Below are 26015 nucleotides of genomic sequence, written 5' to 3'. Positions count from 1 at the left end.
GCCATCTCAAGCCACGCACGCCATGCCAGTGCACTTCCGCATTTGGAAATGCGAGATTTGTAGATAAACTGCAGTTTTCTGCATGCACCTTCAACCAATGTATCCATGAGTCTCCCAAAATCCATATAATCTGTTTTTGAGCATGGAAAGCCATGGCATTTTGGTCTCCTGTGAGGGAGAAGACAGTCTTATTAAAGTATGTCAGTCATAACACACCTACTGAACTTTATGGACCAATCCCTAGCGGCGCTCATTCTCATTTACATGCGGCTCCACCATTGAATCCCTGGTGGTGATATGTGCTGGCGGCTAACTACCGCCATGTTCACGGACATGTACAGGATCAGAGTGTGACGATGGTACATTAAATAAAGTACTAATCTCCTCTTTCCCCTTTAAGGGAGGATCTGAAAAGAGACGTTATTTTTTTTTTTTGGGCCAGATACCGTACAGACCTCTGGTATTTTATGTATTTTTAGTCCTTGCTTTACTCTTGCAAACATTACAGAACCTTCTCTAAAGCAAGCCTTACGTTCCAAAAGAATATCGCATTTCCCAAAGAAGATAGGGCAATACCATCTCCTTCAAAGTAATGCGCATTGTTTGGTGCAATGTTTTCATGGCTGCAAAAAAACATATCAAGTTGTAGCATGAATGCATGCATGCCGCAATTGATGATACACCTCCCGATGCTTTGCTCTGGACAGAAAACAGAAGTGTTCCATTGTACACTCGGAGTAAAGCAGAAAAAATTACTTTCGTTGTTAGGAAGATGGTCATGAGTGCTTCAACCAACTGTCCCAAATCTGCCAACAAAGTACGTGAAGTCAGGTATCCCAAATGGCAAGCGCCGTAGTGCAAAATTACCACATGAGGAGTGGTCATTCTAAGCATGTCTCTACAAACTTGCAGAATTGCTGCAGCATTGGCATCAGTGTCAGCGCTCCACACGACCTCCACTCCTTGCACATCGAAATGGAATGCCACATGCCTACTCTCGGCATAGTGTTGCAAGCCTTGCAGAAAAATGTCTCCAAGCATCAAAACCCTGACCCTCTCCACCTCTACCATCTTCAGTGTGTGCACTGTCTTTCCACACAAAAGAGTAATGTGAACATCTGATTGGCCGATGCCTACAGTCACTTTCCATGCAGGATTTGCTGTAGAAATCCATATGTGACATGCCCCACCAGCGGACAAGCGTTGCCTTTGTGCGGCACGTAACTCTCACCCTTTCTACAGGGGTACCAAAGCAAGTCCCTCGTTGGACACAACTAAGCGGTCGCACAATCATCCACAAAGCACATAGAACATCGCTAATTTTAAGTCCGTCATCAACAATGCGCACTTCAAAATAACTGTCGATGATTCTGAATGCAAGTCGCATACCATTGCAAAGCACCTACTTCACAAGCTACTGTACATGGATTGCGAATTTCTACGTACAGCTCCATACATGTCCACATGCATCAGTATAGAGTACAGGTATGTATATTTTAATCAGAGAACATGTGGAAGCCTTATGATTTAAATTAGACAAAATAATGCAGCTAAATATCCATAGGGAACACATAACAACGCTCCCCCTATAAAGAGCAAGATTGCAGATTTGTCATTCACAAATTGCACGACTGCTTACTGTCTTCCGCATAACCTGTACATACGTTGCAAGCATGCCTATTTAGGGCAGACCTCAATTTTGTATGTAAAAATGAGTTCTGTACTCTGTACGGCCTACAGTAATGATACTTGCAATGTTATCGTATTAGTATAGTAAGCTCACCCGATTGTAGTGCTGACATTTTCTTCTGAGTGTCTCCGGATTTTTCAACATTGTGCTTTTCATTAACAAGTACAAAATGTTTCCCCATCTAGTACTTTGCCCTATCGCTTACAAACCTCTCTCCTATGCATAGTACACTTTGTAAAGAACAAGGCATTTCCATACCCTTAAAAGATTTAGTTATTTTGAAGGACTTACAAGTACCATATTGCAAGTACTATGCCAAGTCTTCAGAGAGTGAAGTTAAATGTGCACGTGCACTGGGTTGAAATATGAAAGTTCAATCCTCTGACGAAATAAGCACAAGTAATGTCTGCAGTATCATCACTGCTGCAAACACACAAAGTAATTGATTTTGTTTTTTTAATTTCGCAGTGAAGACTACTCTCCTGAGAATCAACAGCATCTACACTGCAGACGACATATCCGAAGAAACCTGGTCATCTTGTACAAAAAAGTAAGTACAGTACAACCTTTATATTGTAACTACTTGTTAGGCTGCGTGGGTTATTTGTTTATTTTGGACACCAAAGCAAGCATTGATTTGTAAACCATTCTACCTATAAATATCCATTTATTGAACAAGGAATAACAGGCAGAATGGCTGACAAATACCTGTGTGTTTGGTACTGAAATAACATAGGTAATTCATAGAAGGTTAGATTGTGAAAAGAAGTTGCTGTAGCACGTTTTTGGCATTTTGGTTATTGATAATGGGTCTTGTCACAAGTAGGTCACTTTGTACTCTCATCTGAAGCACAGTGTAGTAGTATACAAACAGTAAAGTAGTCTTACCAAATGATTGGTAGAGTTCACTGTACATTGACACACCATGACAAAAAGCTTCCCCATCAAACTTATGCACACATGCATACTGCACACATACATTGGACAACAGAGCAAAGTATATATTTTTTTTCTCAACAGACACCAAAGAATGCCTACCAAAAAGCAACTCCCTAGAAAGGAACGCAGAATTAGAGCAAAGAAAAATAAAGGTGCCCAATGTAAGCATCCACCTGTTGTAGAGTGTGTAGAGAATCTTGGTACAAACCAGCTAATGCAGTTGGGTAACATAATAAAGGAAGTCTCAACTACCAAAACTGTACCTCTACCATCAAAAAGTGTCACAAAACACAGAAATGTTGTCAAAAAAATGGCTGCCAGTACTGCTAACAATGTTCCTAATAATCCTGATAGTGTAAGAAGAACCCATAGTAAAAAAGTATTTTAGCATTTTAGCAAAAAAATTTCATCACAGAGTCCTTCAGAATGTACTAAGAAGAGGACCAAAATCATCCTCACCCCTTAAAATGTACCGTAGAAATTTAATTCTACAAGCACTCGTGGACAGTGCAATCCGTCTCAAAAGGAAGTTGTTCCTATTAGTGTTAAATAGGATAAAAGCATTAACAAAACTAAGTACCAAATTACAAAAAAATACTCAGCAATAAACGGAATGTGAACAAAAATAATTTCTTGCATGTTTGTGGTGGTGAATGGAGTCAGACAACAACCACAGAGCCATATTTTAATGAAGAATCATACAAACAAAATTAAACATACACAATTGAGATCTATAGCAGTGGACGAGGGTATGAGAAAATCAATACTACCATCATGGAACAAGAAACACTGCTTACAAAACTATCTCCTGAAAACTCAGAATTACCTCTCGATTCAGCAGAACCACACCGTCGAGTATACAAAAGGCTGTGCACATCAATGTGTGCCATTCCAAACAAAGCTTTCAAATCTTTACGTCAGTTCCTCAATCAATATGTAAAAGTTAAAGACAAAAGTAAAATGAAAGTGCTGCAAAATATGGATATTTGTGCAGTGCGGAAAGACACAGGACTAAAAGGACATTCATTAGCCTGCATTTCTGGGCCTATTTGCAAAAGTACCTCCCATGATATCAAAGGAATATCAGTACATCATTCCAATGTAAGAAATTTAGTGTATAAAATATACTATGCAAAAAGTCCAGCTTCAGAATTAGGCAATTTAAATACCACTCTTCTACATGGTACACCCAAATACTTACAAGAAGAAATTAACTGTATTCAGAAAATGTATTTTGGAAGTGAGAGCCACGAAATGCAACAGTTTTAGAACATAGTAGCGACAATTCTGCACATAGCAGCCTTCTACTACACACATACAGAAAAGAAATAGTAAAATTTAAAAGGTCATCGGCTGAAGTACCAAACCATGTGTGTGTGTGTGTTTCCACAGAATGTTTTACAAAAGGAACACAAAAATGTGGACATAGCATACAAGATAGAAAACAATGAAGACTCTAAATGGTTTGAATTAGCTTTGTACCTTTTAGCTGAAAAGAAATATGAAATAACTGAACACCTAATATGTTGCAGTTACTGTACTGCAAAATTAGACAACAACCACACTCGTTCACGTGCTATTACAGATAATTTGGAATTGTTTCCATTACAAAAATCCTGCAACAGCGCAATTTGTATGAGAGCATAATAATTCAAACAGTTCACCCATTTCAAGCAATTATACGCCTTCATCCAAAAACAGCTAAATTACCTTCCTCTGAATTGGTGAAAGGCATTCGTGGCAAAGTAGTTTACTTGCCATTAGATCTAACGGAAAATGTACACACTCTAGGAGTGGAACGTTCAATAGAGCATTCTTTGATAGTCTTGGTAAATGGAGTACCAACGAAGGACAAAAAAATGTGGCAACAATTAGTGGATTTACACAAAGGTTAGACAAGCACTGCAATATATAAAAGACAACAATGAGTACTACAAGGAAATAAATATTGATTAAAGCTTAAGGCAAACAACTGAAATAATTCAAGAGCCATCAGAAACTGGACAATTCGAACTTCTGGATCCAGCTACAGTATCCACTCTTTTGGACCATTACACAATTCATCCATTGCATTCCAATGAAAGCATAGATGATGCACTAGAAACTTACCAAATGCGACAAACCAAAGGGTCACCAATGAGTATTTTGAAAAAAGTATAGAAGCACATGCTTTTCCACTGCTATTTCCTACTGGAAAAGGTGGGAGATATGATGATAGACCCACTCAGATTGGGGGATCAGAATACCGCTCATTACGAATGTATTCGCAAGATCCCAGATTTAGACAAAATCTGGAATACATATTCCACCTACTCCATGAAAGTTAATTAGCAACACTATGTTATGGAGTTGCACACATTCTTAAATCTGGAACGCACTTTAAAAATATGTCAGCTACGCAGTTAATACAAAAAGTACAAGAAAAAGATGAGGTTTTACAATCAAATATAACAAATTTGTTTGCAAACATGCGTGGTACAAAGGAATACTGGTTCAGACGGCACAGAGACGTGCGTTGCATGATTAGAAACCTTGCACCACCACCTTGGTTTGTTACGCTAAGTTGTGCAGAATATGCATGGGAAGATTTACATGAGTTCCTACGCATAGCAAACAGCAACAAAAAAAACATAGATATATTAACACCTGGAGAACTTTGCTCTCTAGATCCAGTTAATGTGTCAAGATATTTCCCTCATCGTTTCATTGCAATGCTACACTTTATTTGCAATATATCAATGATTACAATGCAATCATTGCCCTTTTATGGAATGCAAACATAGATGTGCAGTACATTGCAGACAGTTCAACTGCTGTTGCACGATATGTTACAGCCTACTTGATAAAAGCAGAAAAAACAGAGCTGCAGGACCTCTGGGATGACCTAGCATCAGACAAAACATTACAGAACAGGAGTACCACTCTGGAAAGCATGTGTCTATACCACATAGCTCAAAACCTTGCATACAAAACAATGTAAAGCCCAATGAAAGCAAACGTAGATATAGAGTGACCAATTGTGAAGGGAGCTTAGTGAAACTTAACAAATGAAGCTTAATTAATCATGTGAAATTGTCATTAAAAACTCCTCAACAGAAAGAACTATATTACATGTCTCTGTTACAACTTTTCAAACCATGGAGAAAAGAGGAAGACATACTAGAAGACATATCAAGTTGTAGCATGAATGCATGCATGCCGCAATTGATGATACACCTCCCGATGCTTTGCTCTGGACAGAAAACAGAAGTGTTCCATTGTACACTCGGAGTAAAGCAGAAAAAATTACTTTCGTTGTTAGGAAGATGGTCATGAGTGCTTCAACCAACTGTCCCAAATCTGCCAACAAAGTACGTGAAGTCAGGTATCCCAAATGGCAAGCGCCGTAGTGCAAAATTACCACATGAGGAGTGGTCATTCTAAGCATGTCTCTACAAACTTGCAGAATTGCTGCAGCATTGGCATCAGTGTCAGCGCTCCACACGACCTCCACTCCTTGCACATCGAAATGGAATGCCACATGCCTACTCTCGGCATAGTGTTGCAAGCCTTGCAGAAAAATGTCTCCAAGCATCAAAACCCTGACCCTCTCCACCTCTACCATCTTCAGTGTGTGCACTGTCTTTCCACACAAAAGAGTAATGTGAACATCTGATTGGCCGATGCCTACAGTCACTTTCCATGCAGGATTTGCTGTAGAAATCCATATGTGACATGCCCCACCAGCGGACAAGCGTTGCCTTTGTGCGGCACGTAACTCTCACCCTTTCTACAGGGGTACCAAAGCAAGTCCCTCGTTGGACACAACTAAGCGGTCGCACAATCATCCACAAAGCACATAGAACATCGCTAATTTTAAGTCCGTCATCAACAATGCGCACTTCAAAATAACTGTCGATGATTCTGAATGCAAGTCGCATACCATTGCAAAGCACCTACTTCACAAGCTACTGTACATGGATTGCGAATTTCTACGTACAGCTCCATACATGTCCACATGCATCAGTATAGAGTACAGGTATGTATATTTTAATCAGAGAACATGTGGAAGCCTTATGATTTAAATTAGACAAAATAATGCAGCTAAATATCCATAGGGAACACATAACAACGCTCCCCCTATAAAGAGCAAGATTGCAGATTTGTCATTCACAAATTGCACGACTGCTTCCTGTCTTCCGCATAACCTGTACATACGTTGCAAGCATGCCTATTTAGGGCAGACCTCAATTTTGTATGTAAAAATGAGTTCTGTACTCTGTACGGCCTACAGTAATGATACTTGCAATGTTATCGTATTAGTATAGTAAGCTCACCCGATTGTAGTGCTGACATTTTCTTCTGAGTGTCTCCGGATTTTTCAACATTGTGCTTTTCATTAACAAGTACAAAATGTTTCCCCATCTAGTACTTTGCCCTATCGCTTTCAAACCTCTCTCCTATGCATAGTACACTTTGTAAAGAACAAGGCATTTCCATACCCTTAAAAGATTTAGTTATTTTGAAGGACTTACAAGTACCATATTGCAAGTACTATGCCAAGTCTTCAGAGAGTGAAGTTAAATGTGCACGTGCACTGGGTTGAAATATGAAAGTTCAATCCTCTGACGAAATAAGCACAAGTAATGTCTGCAGTATCATCACTGCTGCAAACACACAAAGTAATTGATTTTGTTTTTTTAATTTCGCAGTGAAGACTACTCTCCTGAGAATCAACAGCATCTACACTGCAGACGACATATCCGAAGAAACCTGGTCATCTTGTACAAAAAAGTAAGTACAGTACAACCTTTATATTGTAACTACTTGTTAGGCTGCGTGGGTTATTTGTTTATTTTGGACACCAAAGCAAGCATTGATTTGTAAACCATTCTACCTATAAATATCCATTTATTGAACAAGGAATAACAGGCAGAATGGCTGACAAATACCTGTGTGTTTGGTACTGAAATAACATAGGTAATTCATAGAAGGTTAGATTGTGAAAAGAAGTTGCTGTAGCACGTTTTTGGCATTTTGGTTATTGATAATGGGTCTTGTCACAAGTAGGTCACTTTGTACTCTCATCTGAAGCACAGTGTAGTAGTATACAAACAGTAAAGTAGTCTTACCAAATGATTGGTAGAGTTCACTGTACATTGACACACCATGACAAAAAGCTTCCCCATCAAACTTATGCACACATGCATACTGCACACATACATTGGACAACAGAGCAAAGTATATATTTTTTTTCTCAACAGACACCAAAGAATGCCTACCAAAAAGCAACTCCCTAGAAAGGAACGCAGAATTAGAGCAAAGAAAAATAAAGGTGCCCAATGTAAGCATCCACCTGTTGTAGAGTGTGTAGAGAATCTTGGTACAAACCAGCTAATGCAGTTGGGTAACATAATAAAGGAAGTCTCAACTACCAAAACTGTACCTCTACCATCAAAAAGTGTCACAAAACACAGAAATGTTGTCAAAAAAATGGCTGCCAGTACTGCTAACAATGTTCCTAATAATCCTGATAGTGTAAGAAGAACCCATAGTAAAAAAGTATTTTAGCATTTTAGCAAAAAAATTTCATCACAGAGTCCTTCAGAATGTACTAAGAAGAGGACCAAAATCATCCTCACCCCTTAAAATGTACCGTAGAAATTTAATTCTACAAGCACTCGTGGACAGTGCAATCCGTCTCAAAAGGAAGTTGTTCCTATTAGTGTTAAATAGGATAAAAGCATTAACAAAACTAAGTACCAAATTACAAAAAAATACTCAGCAATACACGGAATGTGAACAAAAATAATTTCTTGCATGTTTGTGGTGGTGAATGGAGTCAGACAACAACCACAGAGCCATATTTTAATGAAGAATCATACAAACAAAATTAAACATACACAATTGAGATCTATAGCAGTGGACGAGGGTATGAGAAAATCAATACTACCATCATGGAACAAGAAACACTGCTTACAAAACTATCTCCTGAAAACTCAGAATTACCTCTCGATTCAGCAGAACCACACCGTCGAGTATACAAAAGGCTGTGCACATCAATGTGTGCCATTCCAAACAAAGCTTTCAAATCTTTACGTCAGTTCCTCAATCAATATGTAAAAGTTAAAGACAAAAGTAAAATGAAAGTGCTGCAAAATATGGATATTTGTGCAGTGCGGAAAGACACAGGACTAAAAGGACATTCATTAGCCTGCATTTCTGGGCCTATTTGCAAAAGTACCTCCCATGATATCAAAGGAATATCAGTACATCATTCCAATGTAAGAAATTTAGTGTATAAAATATACTATGCAAAAAGTCCAGCTTCAGAATTAGGCAATTTAAATACCACTCTTCTACATGGTACACCTAAATACTTACAAGAAGAAATTAACTGTATTCAGAAAATGTATTTTGGAAGTGAGAGCCACGAAATGCAACAGTTTTAGAACATAGTAGCGACAATTCTGCACATAGCAGCCTTCTACTACACACATACAGAAAAGAAATAGTAAAATTTAAAAGGTCATCGGCTGAAGTACCAAACCATGTGTGTGTGTGTGTTTCCACAGAATGTTTTACAAAAGGAACACAAAAATGTGGACATAGCATACAAGATAGAAAACAATGAAGACTCTAAATGGTTTGAATTAGCTTTGTACCTTTTAGCTGAAAAGAAATATGAAATAACTGAACACCTAATATGTTGCAGTTACTGTACTGCAAAATTAGACAACAACCACACTCGTTCACGTGCTATTACAGATAATTTGGAATTGTTTCCATTACAAAAATCCTGCAACAGCGCAATTTGTATGAGAGCATAATAATTCAAACAGTTCACCCATTTCAAGCAATTATACGCCTTCATCCAAAAACAGCTAAATTACCTTCCTCTGAATTGGTGAAAGGCATTCGTGGCAAAGTAGTTTACTTGCCATTAGATCTAACGGAAAATGTACACACTCTAGGAGTGGAACGTTCAATAGAGCATTCTTTGATAGTCTTGGTAAATGGAGTACCAACGAAGGACAAAAAAATGTGGCAACAATTAGTGGATTTACACAAAGGTTAGACAAGCACTGCAATATATAAAAGACAACAATGAGTACTACAAGGAAATAAATATTGATTAAAGCTTAAGGCAAACAACTGAAATAATTCAAGAGCCATCAGAAACTGGACAATTCGAACTTCTGGATCCAGCTACAGTATCCACTCTTTTGGACCATTACACAATTCATCCATTGCATTCCAATGAAAGCATAGATGATGCACTAGAAACTTACCAAATGCGACAAACCAAAGGGTCACCAATGAGTATTTTGAAAAAAGTATAGAAGCACATGCTTTTCCACTGCTATTTCCTACTGGAAAAGGTGGGAGATATGATGATAGACCCACTCAGATTGGGGGATCAGAATACCGCTCATTACGAATGTATTCGCAAGATCCCAGATTTAGACAAAATCTGGAATACATATTCCACCTACTCCATGAAAGTTAATTAGCAACACTATGTTATGGAGTTGCACACATTCTTAAATCTGGAACGCACTTTAAAAATATGTCAGCTACGCAGTTAATACAAAAAGTACAAGAAAAAGATGAGGTTTTACAATCAAATATAACAAATTTGTTTGCAAACATGCGTGGTACAAAGGAATACTGGTTCAGACGGCACAGAGACGTGCGTTGCATGATTAGAAACCTTGCACCACCACCTTGGTTTGTTACGCTAAGTTGTGCAGAATATGCATGGGAAGATTTACATGAGTTCCTACGCATAGCAAACAGCAACAAAAAAAACATAGATATATTAACACCTGGAGAACTTTGCTCTCTAGATCCAGTTAATGTGTCAAGATATTTCCCTCATCGTTTCATTGCAATGCTACACTTTATTTGCAATATATCAATGATTACAATGCAATCATTGCCCTTTTATGGAATGCAAACATAGATGTGCAGTACATTGCAGACAGTTCAACTGCTGTTGCACGATATGTTACAGCCTACTTGATAAAAGCAGAAAAAACAGAGCTGCAGGACCTCTGGGATGACCTAGCATCAGACAAAACATTACAGAACAGGAGTACCACTCTGGAAAGCATGTGTCTATACCACATAGCTCAAAACCTTGCATACAAAACAATGTAAAGCCCAATGAAAGCAAACGTAGATATAGAGTGACCAATTGTGAAGGGAGCTTAGTGAAACTTAACAAATGAAGCTTAATTAATCATGTGAAATTGTCATTAAAAACTCCTCAACAGAAAGAACTATATTACATGTCTCTGTTACAACTTTTCAAACCATGGAGAAAAGAGGAAGACATACTAGATAATTATGAGTGCTATGAAGATGCTTTCAAAGCAAATGAAAGCACTACCACCGAGACAGTACAAAACAATGTTACACAATGAGCAGCAACAGGAAGAAGAAATTCAGGCCCAACTAGATAAAGACTCTTCAGACAGTAGTCAACCTTCTGTAACAGGAAATCAAGAACCATTAGGACAACCACTAATAGCAAATGAGGCTGAAGTTGCTATGGCAGAAGTAGAAAACAACATGTATCAGTATCAAGAAGATACAGAAGACTTAACTGTAAAACAAGCAAAACTTAACAAAGATCAGCGCACCATTTTTGAAGATGTAACAAAACAAATTGTACATGGTGTACAACACTAAAATAAAGAATGTACCTGCCAAAATTACAAACCTATACTGCTGTACGTCAGTGGTGAAGCTGGATCAGGGAAAACATTCTTATTCAAAGTTATCACCAAGTTCCTTCAACAATTGACAAACAACAAACTGTCAGCTGTTGTAACAGCCCCCACAGGTTTACCTGCCTACAACATAGGTGGTGTGACTTTACACTGATTACTACTGCTTACAGTAGAGCATCACAATAAATTAGACTACTAAAAACTTTCTGCAGAAGCTGCAATGGAATTATGTAGAGTATTGAAACAAATGAAAATGCTACTTATAGCATGGTCTCCAACCTAATGTTGGCTTTGATTCATCTCAGATTGCAAGACGTACTTAAAAGTAATAACAAAGAACTCTTTGCAGGGAAACACATTGTTGTTTTCGGATATCTTCTACAATTGGCACCAGTGAAAGGTGAACCGATTCCACAAACTCTGCTGGAAAACTGTTGGTAGCATAGGTAATGTTAACCTTTGGCAACATTTCCAATACAGAGAATTAACTGAGAACATGCGGAAATCTGCAGATCTCACTTATGCCAACATCTTAAAAAGTATTAGAGTTGGTGTATTATCGCAAGAAACACAAGCTGCATTGAAAAACCGGCATATACATGCACTTTATGGCGATAATGCATGTGCAACTGGTGTTATGGAACAAATAGCGCACATGTCAATTGTATGGTCTTAATGCCAACTCTTGCAAGCTGTTTCAAATTCAATGAAACAATGTTAAAGAAAGAAATGCAAGCAACAATAGAAATTAGCGCCACAGACAAACTAGACATACATGGTATTGAAATTATCATTACATTGTAGAGTAATGCTGAAATGTAACCTTGACGTAGAGCAAGGGCTAGTTAACGGAGCACTGGGCACAGTTGTTGGCTTTCAATCATACCCACGTGATAGCAACATTCAGTTTGTAAATATTCGCTTTGATAAAGTTTCAGAATTGACAAGGATAGGGCGCTCAATTGCTTGATTCCTTCTCTTCAAAGACATGTATGTACGAAGAGAGCAATTTTCTCTAACACTTGCATATCCAGTTACCATTCATAAATCCCAAGGTCCTACCCTAGAGAAAGAATTGATACATATAGGAAAGACAGTGTTTAAGGAAGGCATGAGCTATGTAGCATTATCACGCTTACGTACACTTGACGGCTATTGCTAATAAACTTTGATTCAAGTAAAGTCAAAGCTGATATTCCTTGCATTCTAGAATACAATAGATTGCGTTCACTGTACACCCCTCATCTGAAACAATACCCTGTTCCAGATAAAGTGAAACGTGGTAAAAGAAAAGTAAATGAAACAGAAATGCAACAGAATGCAACAGCAAATTCCTCAAAGAAAAGAAAAGAAGCTAAAGTTTCATCATTTGCCGCAAACATAGAAGAATCTATTAGGGAATGAAAGCCAGGCACGTCGGCAAAGAAGCAACAGAAAAACTGGAAAATGCACTCAGATACAGAACTTGCTGGCCCATTCAAATTTACAAATGAAAGTAGGGTAAGTTGCTATGCAAATGCAGCAATTAATATTCTATTTCAATTGCCACCAATTGTTAACAATATTTACCTGCACAGCACAGGCCACTTGTGTTTGCAAATGGTAGTGCTGCATAGAAATGCAACAAGCAATCCTGACAACACATACAGTGTTCATGGAGTAAGGCAACAATTGGATGACTGTGCTGGAATGGTGAGATTCACTATGAACTCACAAGAAGATCCACAAGAATTTCTAATGTAAATACTATTAGTATTGGAAAACAAAAGCATACCTGTAAATGAAATCTTCCAGATTTCATACATGTGGAAACATACATGCACTCTCTGTAACAAAGTGATGCAGGAAGAAATCCCAAATGAGCGATTTGTGTATGTTTCCATACCAAATAGTGAGAGCATTCCATTTCAGCAACTTGTGCAAAATGCAAACAATGGCAGATTATGTAGTATTTGCAATTCAGACAATCGCTCTACCTTACTGATACAATCACATAGTGCCTACATAATACTTATGCTTCTACGTTATAATGCAGATGGCACCAAAAACAACTGCAAACTGACTGGATTCACACACGGTCAAGTGTCACTTAAAGAATTCTGGATGGTTTGAATGTAATGATAGCACCATTACTCTAAAGCAAAGGTTGCCAGCTAACCTAACAAATGCGTATTTAATGTTCTTGAAGTCAAAATTTATGAAATAATGTGTACTTCAAAATTGTCAACAAAGTTTGTGAAAGACTACAAACAGTTAGAATATGCCAACAGGTATCTAACTACCCAACAGGATGGAAGAATGACACAAATAAATGATTATCACAGATCGTTGGAAACAAATGCCTATAGGTATCTAACTGTTAAAAATCGGCAGGAAGGCAACGAAGAAAACATTAATGGGAAAGATAAAGGAAACAGGATATGACAACGACACAAATGAATGAGTATCACAAATCTGTAGGGACAAATACACAGTTAGAATACACCTACAAGCATCTAACTGTTGTTCAAAATGGGCAGGAAGGCAACAAACATAACATTGATCAGTATGATGAAGAAAACACTGAAAGCAAAAAATGAAGCAGTTAGTACCATAGGAAATGAAGTTTTTTTTTTAATCCGACAAGGATTTGTTTCCGCAGTCCCAAGGATTAGAAAAACAAACACAGAAACTGAGCGCAATGCACAGTACACTGGTTTGTAAATTAAATATGAGGGTAAAAAAAAGTTAACTGTCTATTATGCAATGTAGTAAATTTTTAAAAAATGCAAACACTAACACACCTTTTTCTTTCATCACAGAAATGGAAAAAGTGATACTTCCGCCAAGTACGATAGCCAATTAAAAAAAAGTATGTGGAATCTGAACAAAGTAAGGAGTAAGTATATTGGCAGGCATTTTCTACACATGGGAATCTGCACGTCTAATCTATGGTATTAATATGCTGCAGTGCCTGTAGGCTGCCCTTCCATCTTTGCTGAGTAACCCACCACCTACGCCTTACAACCAAGATACAAGGAGTATAATTCCTATCCACAACCATCGCTGCATATGGAAACCATGGTCCTTGTCAATTAGCTGCTTACAAAATTTACTTTTTGGACCATCGTCTACAGCCATGAAGGTAAAACACTAGGGCATCAACACAACTATCACATTTCACCACACCCATATTGACTTGTAACTCCGCTGCTTATGACTTCATTCTTGCATGCATGGGCTTTAGCCATGCACCCAAGAGTGCAGGGTCTACCCACAACCGCCTTGGTGATGTGTGTTAGTGGGCGTTATTCTATAGGTGTGTTATCCTTCAGCACCTCTGCCCAGAGGCTTCCCTCCTAGCTGTATGTCTCTAGATATTACATGGGATGGGTGTGCAGTATCTTCCAAGTCTACTACTTACAACCTTCGGCCGACGGCCATGCATCCAAGACTGTAGGTCCTGGCCACAACCACCGTAGCATGTGCCACCCATGGCGGCGTTCTAATGAGTATAATAACTAATTGCTTATTTAAAGGCGGGAGCGCGCAGGGCTTGGTGCCCGAAATCTATGACATTGTTGGGAATTATAGACCCGCAAGAGGAATCGGACATATAAGATGAATCAAGAGAGGTCTGGCTTCAAGGATCTATCGTTTAGGGGTATGGGTCTCAGCCCTTGTTTGGATGCCTGGAACTTTTCGGTGACATCATTGGGGGGGTATTTCCTGGATCAAGTAAGGGGGAAGAGGGAGGTGGGAGTAGGAGGATTTCTGTCCTGTTGACAGTTTCATTGTTGGTGTATGAAATGCCAATAAAAATCAAGTTGAAGAATAATAGCCATTGGAAAAAATAATGCATTCACGGCATGTTGTCAATTTCAATGTTCCCTAACACAACACGTGTCCTTACAAATGTAACAACTGCCCCGTGCACTGCACGTGCTCAAATACTGACCTTATTGGTCCCCTCATTTTCTGTGCGTACAAGGAGGCCATAGAACATATGTCATTAAGTAGGTATAAGTGTACTGTGCGTACAAGATGTCCATACAAATTACATCATGACGACCGACCCCCAGAACAAATGCATTGATCATCCATATCTTAAGACTCTAGTCCCTGGCCACAAGCACTGTAGCATGTGAAACCCATGGCAGCGTACTAATGAATATAATAATAGCCATTGGAAAAAATAATGCATTCACGGCATGTTGTTAATTTCAATGTTGCCTATAATACGCGTGTGCTTTCAACAGTTACAAATGTCCTGTCCAGTACATGGACTGAAGTGTTACAAATGTCCTGCCCACTACATGGACTGCAGTGCTATCGTTATTACACCCCACATTTACAGTGCGTACAAGGTGTCCATAGAAATTACATCATGACGACCGAAGAACAAATGTATTGATCATCCATGTATTACTGTCTGAACCTTTCCCAATGCTCTGTGACACAGCAAAATAGTTTCATGAAAAAAGCATGTGTACGCTGGTTGTTGCTCCGCTTTCCGCGAATCCAAGATGTCGGGCATATCCAAACCATCTGACGCAGAACACGTCTCACAGCAGCCAATGGGCAGAGATGTTGCGTGTCCGCGGTCATGACGCCAGCCCCATAGCCAATCGGTATCTTGTTCGTCGACCGAACAGGGAAGTGTGACTGTGGAGTGAACATAGATATCACTTATTATTTCAGAACTACATTTTGATAATTATAAAGAAACATAGTGCACGGATGGTTCCCAAATTTACAAAAGCATACTTTCTGGACAAAGCCCCTGTACCTGCCACAGATTTCGTCAAAATCCGTCCAGCGGTTCCACCTGTAGCCGTACGCAAAGTTTTTCCCCCATTCAGTCTATGGGAAAAAAGACGCTTTGGGACCCCCTATCACTTTGCCCCACCTGGCCCAAACATTCCCAAACTTTGCAAGAAAATTCAGAGTGGCCCATATACAAATATTGCAAAGTTTGGTGGGGAATCATCCAGGGGGAGCAAAGTTATAAGTTATATATATATATATATATATATCACATGGCCATGGTAGTAGCCATGTAGGTATGGTTAAGTTGCTGTTTCCATAGGAAGAGCACTTTTTGGGCGGCTTATAACTTCGCTCCCCTGAACGAATCCTCACCAAACTTTGCCCACTCTGAATTTTTTTGCACAGTTTGGTGAGGATTCGTCCAGTGGGGGAAAAGTTATAGGGGGGTCCCAAAACTTTTGTTTTTTCCCATAGACATAATGGGAAAAAACTTTGCTCACGCCTACAGCCCAAACCGCTGGACGGATTTACAACAAATTTGCAGCAGGAGTGGCGGCTTGGTCTCGAAAGCGTGCTTTGCTTTATTTGGTGTAAATCCGTCCAGTAGTTTTTAATAAAATGACAAAAATGTAAGTGAAAAAAATTAGTGATATCTGTATTCGCTTCGCGGACACACTTCCCTGTTCGCTCCGCGGACAGGACGGTGATTGGGCAAGCAGCTTGCGTGATGTCCGCGGACATCGGACGTGCTCTCTCATTGGATGCGGTGAAAGCGTGCAGTGCGTCTGGCTTCAGAGACGCCGGCCATCTTTGTTCCTCGCATGAGAGGCTTTGTCAGCAGGAGCGGGATTGCCGCCTGCACAGTAAGTCCGCCCGTGTCTGTCTCCTGTTCCTCCCACCCCCGCTCATGCCCCATGTGTCCTTCTTGTCCCCCCCACCCCCACTAATGCCAGCGGAGGGCCGAGGAGCGGGATCTGCCGCCTGCACACAAACGCTGTGTGTCTCTCTCCCTCCCCCCACACCCGCTCATGCCCCGTGTGTCTCTCCTGCCCACCCCCCGCTCTTGCCCCGTGTGTCTCTCCCCTACCCCCCACCCCCGCTCATGCCCCATGTGTCTCTCCCCTCCCCCTGACCCTCTGCTCATGCCCCGTGTGTCTATCCCTCACGCTGCCCACCCCCCGCTCATGCCCCGTGTCCCTAACCCTCCCGCTGCCCACCCCCCGCTCATGCCCCCTGTCTCTATCCCTCCTGCCGCCCACCCCCCGCTCATGCCCCGTGTGTCTCTCCTCTCACCCCCAACCCTGCTCAAGCCTCGTGTGTCTCTCCCCTGCCCCCCACCCCCTGACCCCCCGCTCATGCCCCCTGTGTCTATCCCTCCCGCCGCCCACCCCCGCTCATGCCCTGTGTGTCTATCCCTCCCGCTGCCCACCCCCCACTCATGCCCCGTGTGTCTATAACTCCCGCCCACCCCCCGCTCATGCCCTGTGTGTCTATGTCTATCCCTCCCACCGCTCACCCCCGCTCATGCCGTTTGTCTATCCCTCCCCCCGCTCATGCCCCGTGTCTCTATCCCTCCCCGCTCATGCCCAGTGTCTCTATCCCTCCCGCCGCCCACCCCCCGCTCATGCCCCGTGTCTCTATCCCTCCCGCCGCCCACCTCCCGCTCATGCCCTGTGTCTCTATCCCTCCCGCTGCCCACCCCCCACTCATGCCCCATGTCTCTATCCCTCCCGCCGCCCACCCCCTGCTCATGCCCTGTGTCTCTATCCCTCCCGCCGCCCACCCCCCGCTCATGCCCCGTGTGTCTATCCCTCCCGCTCATGCCCCATGTGTCTATCCCTCCTGCTGCCCATCCCCCGCTCATGCCCCGTGTGTCTATCCCTCCCGCCGCCCACCCCCGCTCATTCCCCGTGTGTCTTTCCCTCCCGCCGCCCACCCCCCGCTCATGCCCCGTGTGTCTATCCCTCCCGCCGCCCACCCACGCTCATGCCCCATGTGTCTATCCCTCCCGCCGCCCACCCCCGTTCATGACCTGTGCCTCTATCCCTCCCGCCGCCCACCCCCGCTCATGCCCCATGTCTCTAAGACTCCCTGCTCATGCCCTGTGTCTCTATCCCTCCCGCTGTCCACCCCCCACTCATGCCCCGTGTCTCTATCCCTCCCGCCGCCCACCCCCCGCTCATGCCCCGTGTGTCTATCCCTCCCGCCGCCCACCCCCCGCTCATGCCCCGTGTGTCTATCCCTCCCCCCGCTCATGCCGTGTCTCTAGCCCTCCCGCCGCCCACCCCCCGCTCATGCCCCGTGTGTCTATCCCTCCCGCCGCCCACCCCCCGCTCATGCCCCATGGGTCTCTCCCCTCCCCCCACCACCCGACCCCCCGCTCATGCCCCGTGTGTCTATCCCTCCCGCCGCACACCCCCTGTTCATGCCCCTTGTGTCTATCCCTCCCGCCGCCCACCCCCCGCTCCTGCCCCATGTGTCTATCCCTCCCGCCGTCCACCCCCCGCCATGCCCCGTGTGTCTATCCCTCCCACCGCCCACCCCCCGCTCATGCCCCTTGTGTTTATCCCTCCCCCCGCTCATGTCGTGTCTCTATCCCTCCCGCTGCCCACCCCCCGCTCATGCCCCGTGTGTCTATCCCTCCCGCCGCCCACCCCCCGCTCATGCCCCGTGTGTCTATCCCTCCCACCGCCCAAAAACTGTTCTAGAGCAGCAGTATCATTTTGAAATAGTCTGGGATGAAGTTGAAGCTCGCACTTTCAGTGCACTGCACTGAACGTTTCCCTAAACAGCAGGCGATGTGCACTGGGGTGCTCCGAGCGGCACAGCCCCCACCTTCACGGGCCCGGCTGTGTACTCTGCGTGGCTGTGGTGCCTGCATGAAAAACACGCAGGACATTTATGTGCGGCCAGTTCGGCGCGGGCTGTCGCGCCGTGCCGCGCCGAACCGGCTCCTGCGCCGAACCAGCCGCGCCAAATCGTCCCGCACCGAACCGGCTGCCCCGAAATGTCCTGCTCCGTGCCCCGTGTCTCTCTCCTGTTGCCCCCCACCCCCCGCTCATGCCCCGTGTCTGTCTCCTGTACCCCCCCACCCCCTGCTCATGCCCGTGTCTGTCTCCTGTTCCCCCCACTCATGCACCGTGTCTCTCTCATGTTGCCCCCCACACCCCCGCTCATGCCTAGTATCTGTCTCCTGTTCCCCCCACCCCTCGCTCATGCCCCGTGTCTGTCTCCTGTTCCCCCCACCCCCGCTCATGTCCCGTGTCTGTCTCCTGTTCTCCCCACCCCCCGCTCATGCCCCGCGTCTTCCTCCTGTTCCCTCCCACCCCCTGCTCATGCCCCGTGTCTTGCTCTTGTCACCCCCTCCTATGATGCCCCTTGTTGACCTCTTGTTCCCCAACCCCCCGCACATGCCCCATGTCTCCCTTCCCCCCACCCCCCGCTCATGCCCTGTTTTCCTTCCCCCCCACTCCCCGCTCATGCCCCGTGTCTCCCTTCTTTCCCCCCCACCCCTCGCTCATGCCCCGTGTCTGCACTGTTGGAACATGGCAGACACGGGGCATGAGCGGGGGTGGGAGCCCCACCTTGCCCTACTGCCGCTCATGCCCCGTGTCTCTCCTGTTCACCACCGCTCATGCTCCATGTCTTTGTCCCTCCTTTTTCCCCCGCTCATGGCCCATGTCTCCCCTGTTCACCCCCACCCCCGCTCATGCCCCGTGTCTCCCTTCTTTCCCGCTCATGCCCCGTGTCTCCCTCGTGTTACCCCCCACTCATGCCCCGTGTCCTGGTCTTCCGACCCCCTGCCGATGCCCTGTTGTGTTCTCTTTATACAACCTCCCTTCCCTTTCCCTGGTGTCCATCTTGGTAAAAGATTTTCCTTCCTACACCGGGACGCCTGCCTGCGGTGTCCTGGTTTGGGAAGAAAAATCTTTTTTTTACCACCCCGGGTTCCCACTTTGAGAACCTAGGATGCTAGTGGTCTTCCTTCATTGAAAAGGACGTTATGGTTACGTTGCACTAATAAAAACCTATGAAATTCAATAAAAAAAATGTGTTAAAGTGACTTTATGGTTAAGTTGCACTAATAAAAACCTATGAAATTCAGTAAAAAAAAACTGTGTTAAAGGGACGTTATGGTTAAGTTGCGCTTCTAAAAACCTATGAAATTCAGTAAAAAAACTTTGTTAAAGGGACGTTGTGCTTAAGTTGCGCTACTAAAAACCTATGAAATTCAGTAAAAAAACTTTGTTAAAGAGACGTTATGGTTAAGTTACGCTACTAAAAACCTATGAAATTCAGTGAAAAAACTTTGTTAAAGAGACGTTATGGTTCAAAGTAAAACCGAAAAACCCCTGAAATTCGGCAGTTATGGTAAGATAAGCAACCATAACTCGAGCCACCGTGCACTGATAACATTAACACCCAGGACATCAAAGATGACATCACAAATGTCATTGATGACATCACTGATGGCATCACATGTGCATTTACTTTTCATGAAAACTCTGTACAATGGATTCGTATGATGCTGACCAAAAACTGTCAGGGATCATTGGGGATAAATATCATGAGCTAATTAGTGCATTAAGAAATGCATTGATATAAATAGCATTCTATTATGAAGTTCTATCTAGTATACTAAGCTACTCATGCAGAAACATAGGCAGTGTGTTCAGCATATATGATGAAGGTGCAATATTCATAATCTTGCCATGTTGAATACTGAAATGATAACTGCTTTCTTATTAGAGTTTTGCATACTGTGAAACATGTAATAAGTAGATAATCAAACTCACTTAATACATAATTATTACAGACAAAACACAAAGAGACAACAACACATACAAATATGAGTATTTACAGGGACTTTGAAGTAAACAAAAAAGCAGAAGTAGTAGCAGAAAGAGTTCATTACCTAACTGATTGTCTTTATGCAGAGAAATTATTGCTCTGTTTCAAAGCTGCTACTTACCATATGTATGTGTATCACATGATGTGACTGCACCCTAAGGAAAGGAGAGTGAGTACAATGTATACAAATATGAGCATATACAGGGAAGGTACAGTTATAAAAATAAAACTATGAGAAAGTGCTGATAACCCTAATGATTATCTTCATGCACAGAAAGGATTGCTCTCTTTCAAGCCTGTGTCTTCCGCTATGTATATGTTTCATATGATGTGACTTGACCCTAAGTCTACAAATATAGTACCTTTTCAATTTTTACTTCCTGACTGTTACTGAAGAAAACTATGTGGCCTAGATATGTCAGTAAACGGAAAAAAGCTGCTACTTACCATATGTATGTGTATCACATGATGTGACTACACCCTAAGGAAAGGAGAGTGAGTACAATGTATATAAATATGATCATATACAGGGAAGGTAGAGTAATAAAAATAAAACTATGAGAAAGTGCTGATAACCCTAATGATTATCTTCATGCACAGAAAGGATTGCTCTCTTTCAAGCCTATGTCTTCCGCTATGTATATGTTTCATATGATGTGACTTAATTTGTAGACCCTAAGTCTACAAATATAGTACCTTTTCAATTTTTACTTCCTGACTGTTACTGAAGAAACTATGTGGCCTAGATATGTCAGTAAACGGAAAAAAGGGAGAGCCAGACATGTGATGTCATCAGTGATGTCATCAATGACATTTGTGATGTCATCTTTGATGTCCTGGGTGTTAGTGTTAGCAGTGTACGGTGGCGCGAGTTATGGTTGCTTATCTTACCATAACTGCCGAATTTCAGGGGGTTTTCGGTTTTACTTTGAACCATAACGTCCCTTTAACAACGTTTTTTCACTGAATTTCATTGGTTTTTAGTAGCGCAATTTAACCATAACGTCCCTTTAACAAACTTTTTTTACTGAATATATATATATATTAAATGGCCTTGGTAGTGGCCATGTAGTTATGGTTAAGTTACTGTTTACATAGGAAGAGCACTTTTTGGGCGGCTTATAACTTCGCTCTCCCTGGACGGATCCTCACCAAACTTTGCAAAAAAAGTATATGGGTCACTCTGAATTTTATTGCAGTTTAGTGAGGATTCGTCCAGGGGGGGCAAAGTTATAGGGGGCGTCCCAAAACTTTTTTTTTTCCCATAGACTGAATGGGAAAAAACTTTGCGCACAGCCACAGGCCAAACTGCTGGACGGATTTACACCAAATTTGCGGCAGGAGCGAGGGCTTGGTCCCGAAAGCGTGCTTTTGCAAATTTGGTGTAAATCCGTCCAGCAGTTTTTTATAAAATGACCAAAATGTAAGGCAAAGAAATTAGTGACATCTGTGTTCGCTTCGCGGACGGACTTCCCTGTTCGCTCCGCGGACAGCACCCCGATTGGCCCATGGCCTAGCATCGTGTCCGCGGACATGCAACGTGTTCGCTGATTGGATGGCGAGGGGCGTGGAGCGCGTCAGATTTTCTGTGGCGCCCGCCATCTTGTATTCGCCGTCGACCGCGTACAGCGCAGTGAAACGTGGATAAAAAATTGTATTTAGTGCCGTGTGTTGGTGTGTAAGAGTGTTTGGGGAAAGTTGGGGAGTATGAGATAGGTTCAATGTTTTGTTTTTTATGTGCTAGATGTTTTTGTTGCGTTCGATTTGTCCGCAGAGAACACGGCTGTTCTGACATTTTGTAAATAAACTAAATGGTGGGGTGTTTAGAGGACGGAGTATGTGTCATTTTTGTTCGCAAGGAAGGTAAAAATGAGCTATGAACACTCGCACTGTACTTAATTGTTCCTAAATACACAAACTGGGGGTGTCCTTAGGACGCTGTCCGTATTGTAATCTGTCTAGTTGAATGTGTTCTAAGTACACTCGCGGTGTCCCGAAATGGTTGCAATTACACAAAATGGGGGTGTTCTGAGAACGTTGTTTGATTTGTTCGTTGTCAGGGTGAAAGTGTTTTAAGACCACTCCTTTTGTCCGCTAATAGTACAATTTCCTATGGGCGTCAAACAACTTTTTGTCCACTAAAGAAACGATAAATCCGGCTGGTGTGCGCCGACATTATGTGATAATCCTATGACTGGCGCTATTGACCTGGCTGACTTGCTTTTGCGACACTAAATCATATCTCCCACCCCTAAGCCTGATATTATCAAAGCATTCATATTCCCCGCCTCTCTCCGTGACATTACAGGGTGCGTCATCAAACGCGCCCAGTTCTCTCCAGTCCTAAGTGACTTTACACAGAACCCGGAAGACAACACATATTATGTCACAACAGAGCGCGCCACAATTCGGAATATGAAACAGTGATTTAAAAGCAAACAGCAAGATTGTAAATTTTGTAAAGTACATTTATTTGACATCAACTGTTTAGAGAATATTCAGCAATTTGCATTTTTCTTTGTTGTCGATCCGCAAAAGTTCATGTTGAGGCACGCGATGTTCCTTTGCGGTACAGAGGGTGTTAGATCAGCTTACAACTCAGTGCGCCACAATTCGGAATATGAAACTGTGGTTTAAAAGTAAACAGCAGGATTGTACATTTGGTAAAGTACATTTATTTCACATGAAATGTTTAGGGAATATTCAGCGATTTGCTATTGTCTCTGCTGTCGATCAGCAAAAGTTTATTTTGAGCCACGCGTTGTTCCTTTGTGGTAGGTAGGCTGTTGGTTTATGATAAAAGCAGTAAATGGTCGCTCTGATAATCGGAAGGTTGCTCCAACAACGAGCCATTAGACCACCCTATTGGTTGGTATGTTGTTTGTAGCCGCTAGTACTGCGTAAGGGCATATTGGTCCTTGGCGATTGTCCCATAAAATGGTGAGGGTCATGAAGTTGCATTTTTGGACCTGCACCTGGCAGTTGAAGACCCGATCCGCTTAATTAAAAATCATCATTTTATTTATTAGGGCGTTAAACTATTTGCTATCGAAGATAGTGCAATGGAGTATGTTAATAATAAAATAATAATATTTTCCCATTCATATAGCGCTAAGAACCGTGAGGTATCTAAGCGGTGCTTATTATTAACCACGGTGTGTGGTGCTCATTTATCGACCACGGAAGGATGAAAAGCTGAGTTTGGCCTTGCCGGGATTTGAACTTGCATTAGCAAGCTGTGCACGGATGTCAAAGCGAGCGTTGTACTCGCTGTGCCACTTGACAGGCTACAGTGAAGGGGCACAGCGAGTAGAGCGCTTGACCGCCTATAGACCGGTTAAATTATTTCTATTAACCCACCCTGTGTCGTCTGCCTTTTTCAGAGCCCTCTAAACGACAGGGGATCAATTCGGTGGTGATAGTGTGCGGTAGACAACATTATGCCACTTTCAACAAACAAGTTCAACTTGAGCGGTCTTTAAGGCTACGCTATTGTAATTATATTTGGTATAAAATAATCTAAAGGGTTACTTACAGTACAATTGCAATTTCCATTGTCTACGAGTAGTGCAGTACCAAAATACGACTCCGCGTGTGCGAACGATCTTTCGCATAGTGATATAATATATAAAAGTGGTTTCGTTTCAGAAATTTCATCCTCATCTTCTCTTACGTTTTAGCAACACTCCTTCAAGAGAAGTCTTTCATCACAATCTCTGTCTGTCAAGGTCAAAACACAATACAACCTTATAGTCCGTTTCGTGAGCCTCTCCGGGGCCCGAGAAAAAAATGGAAGCAGCTGACCTTCACTGTGAACGAGCATAAATTCTTACTTTGCAACATTCTGTGTAAAGCCATCTGTGAGAAGTTGTTTTTTGCACGCCATGTTTGTATATTGTTTGCGTGATATTAAAAAAAGTTTGTTTAAGCGACGTTATGGTTCTAAGTACAGCCGAAAGACCCCTGAAAATCGCAAGTTATGGTAAGCTATGAAAAATAACTCGCGCCACCACCGTGCACTGGTAAGACTAACACCCAGGACATCAAAGATGACATCGCAAATGTCATTGATGAAATCACTGATGACATCACATTTGTATGTACTTTTCATGGAATTTGTATACTAAGGATTTTTATTATAATGTTGCGAAAAAAGTGTCAAGGATATTGCAATAAATATCATACCGTTATTAGTGCTTTGAACGATGCATTGATATAAATAGCATTGTATTATGGGATTCTGTCTAGTATACTGAGCTACTAATGGAGAAACATAGCATTGTGTGCAGAGTACAAGATGAAAGTATAATATTTGTAATGTTAATATGTTGAATAATGAAATTATAATTGTCCTGAAATGTTCGAAAATTCACAAAATGGGGGTGTTCTGAGGACGTTATTCGTATTGTGTGATTGCTTAGCTGTATGCAATGAGGGAATGGCACAGAGAGTAAAGTGGACGCCGTCCGCGGACACCGCGGCTGTTCGTGGACAGGGCGTGCTACATCCGGGTTCTTCCAGGAAATCCAACATGGAAAGAAGACTGTACGAATCAGCCAATCAGATGTCGAGGTTGTGGATTTGTGTTGAAAGAGACTGTGTGTAGTGAAGATGGCAGAAGTGGAGAAAGTCAGGGTGTTGGTGCTCGGAGATATGTTTGTACATGGTTTACAACAGTACGCTGAATGCAGGCATGTTGCAAAGAATTTTGATGTCAAAGGAGTGGAGGTGGTGTGGAGCACTGTGCCTGATTGCAATGTACAGGGAATTGTACAAGTTTGTGAGGATATGGCCACGATGAACAGTCCACATGTGGTAGTTTTGCACTATGGTGCTTTCCATTTTGGCAACGTCAGCGCCCCTACTTTGTTGGCTGATTTGGAACGCTTGGTTCAAGCCGTAATGAAGATCCTTCCAAATGCGAAAGTATTTTTTTCTGGATTACTACCTAGGGCAATATGGGACAATAGTTCAGTTTTTTGTCCTCAGCAAAACATTGCTAGGTGTGTCATCAACCGAGGCATGTGTGCCTTCATGCTTAGAGCTGGTATGTTCTTCTGTAACAATGA

This window comes from Ambystoma mexicanum, chromosome 5p (assembly GCF_040938575.1).
Source record: "Ambystoma mexicanum isolate Mex_15411 chromosome 5p, UKY_AmexF1_1, whole genome shotgun sequence".
In the NCBI taxonomy this organism is placed as follows: domain Eukaryota; kingdom Metazoa; phylum Chordata; class Amphibia; order Caudata; family Ambystomatidae; genus Ambystoma; species Ambystoma mexicanum.
Note: the sequence above shows the minus strand (reverse complement) of the source record.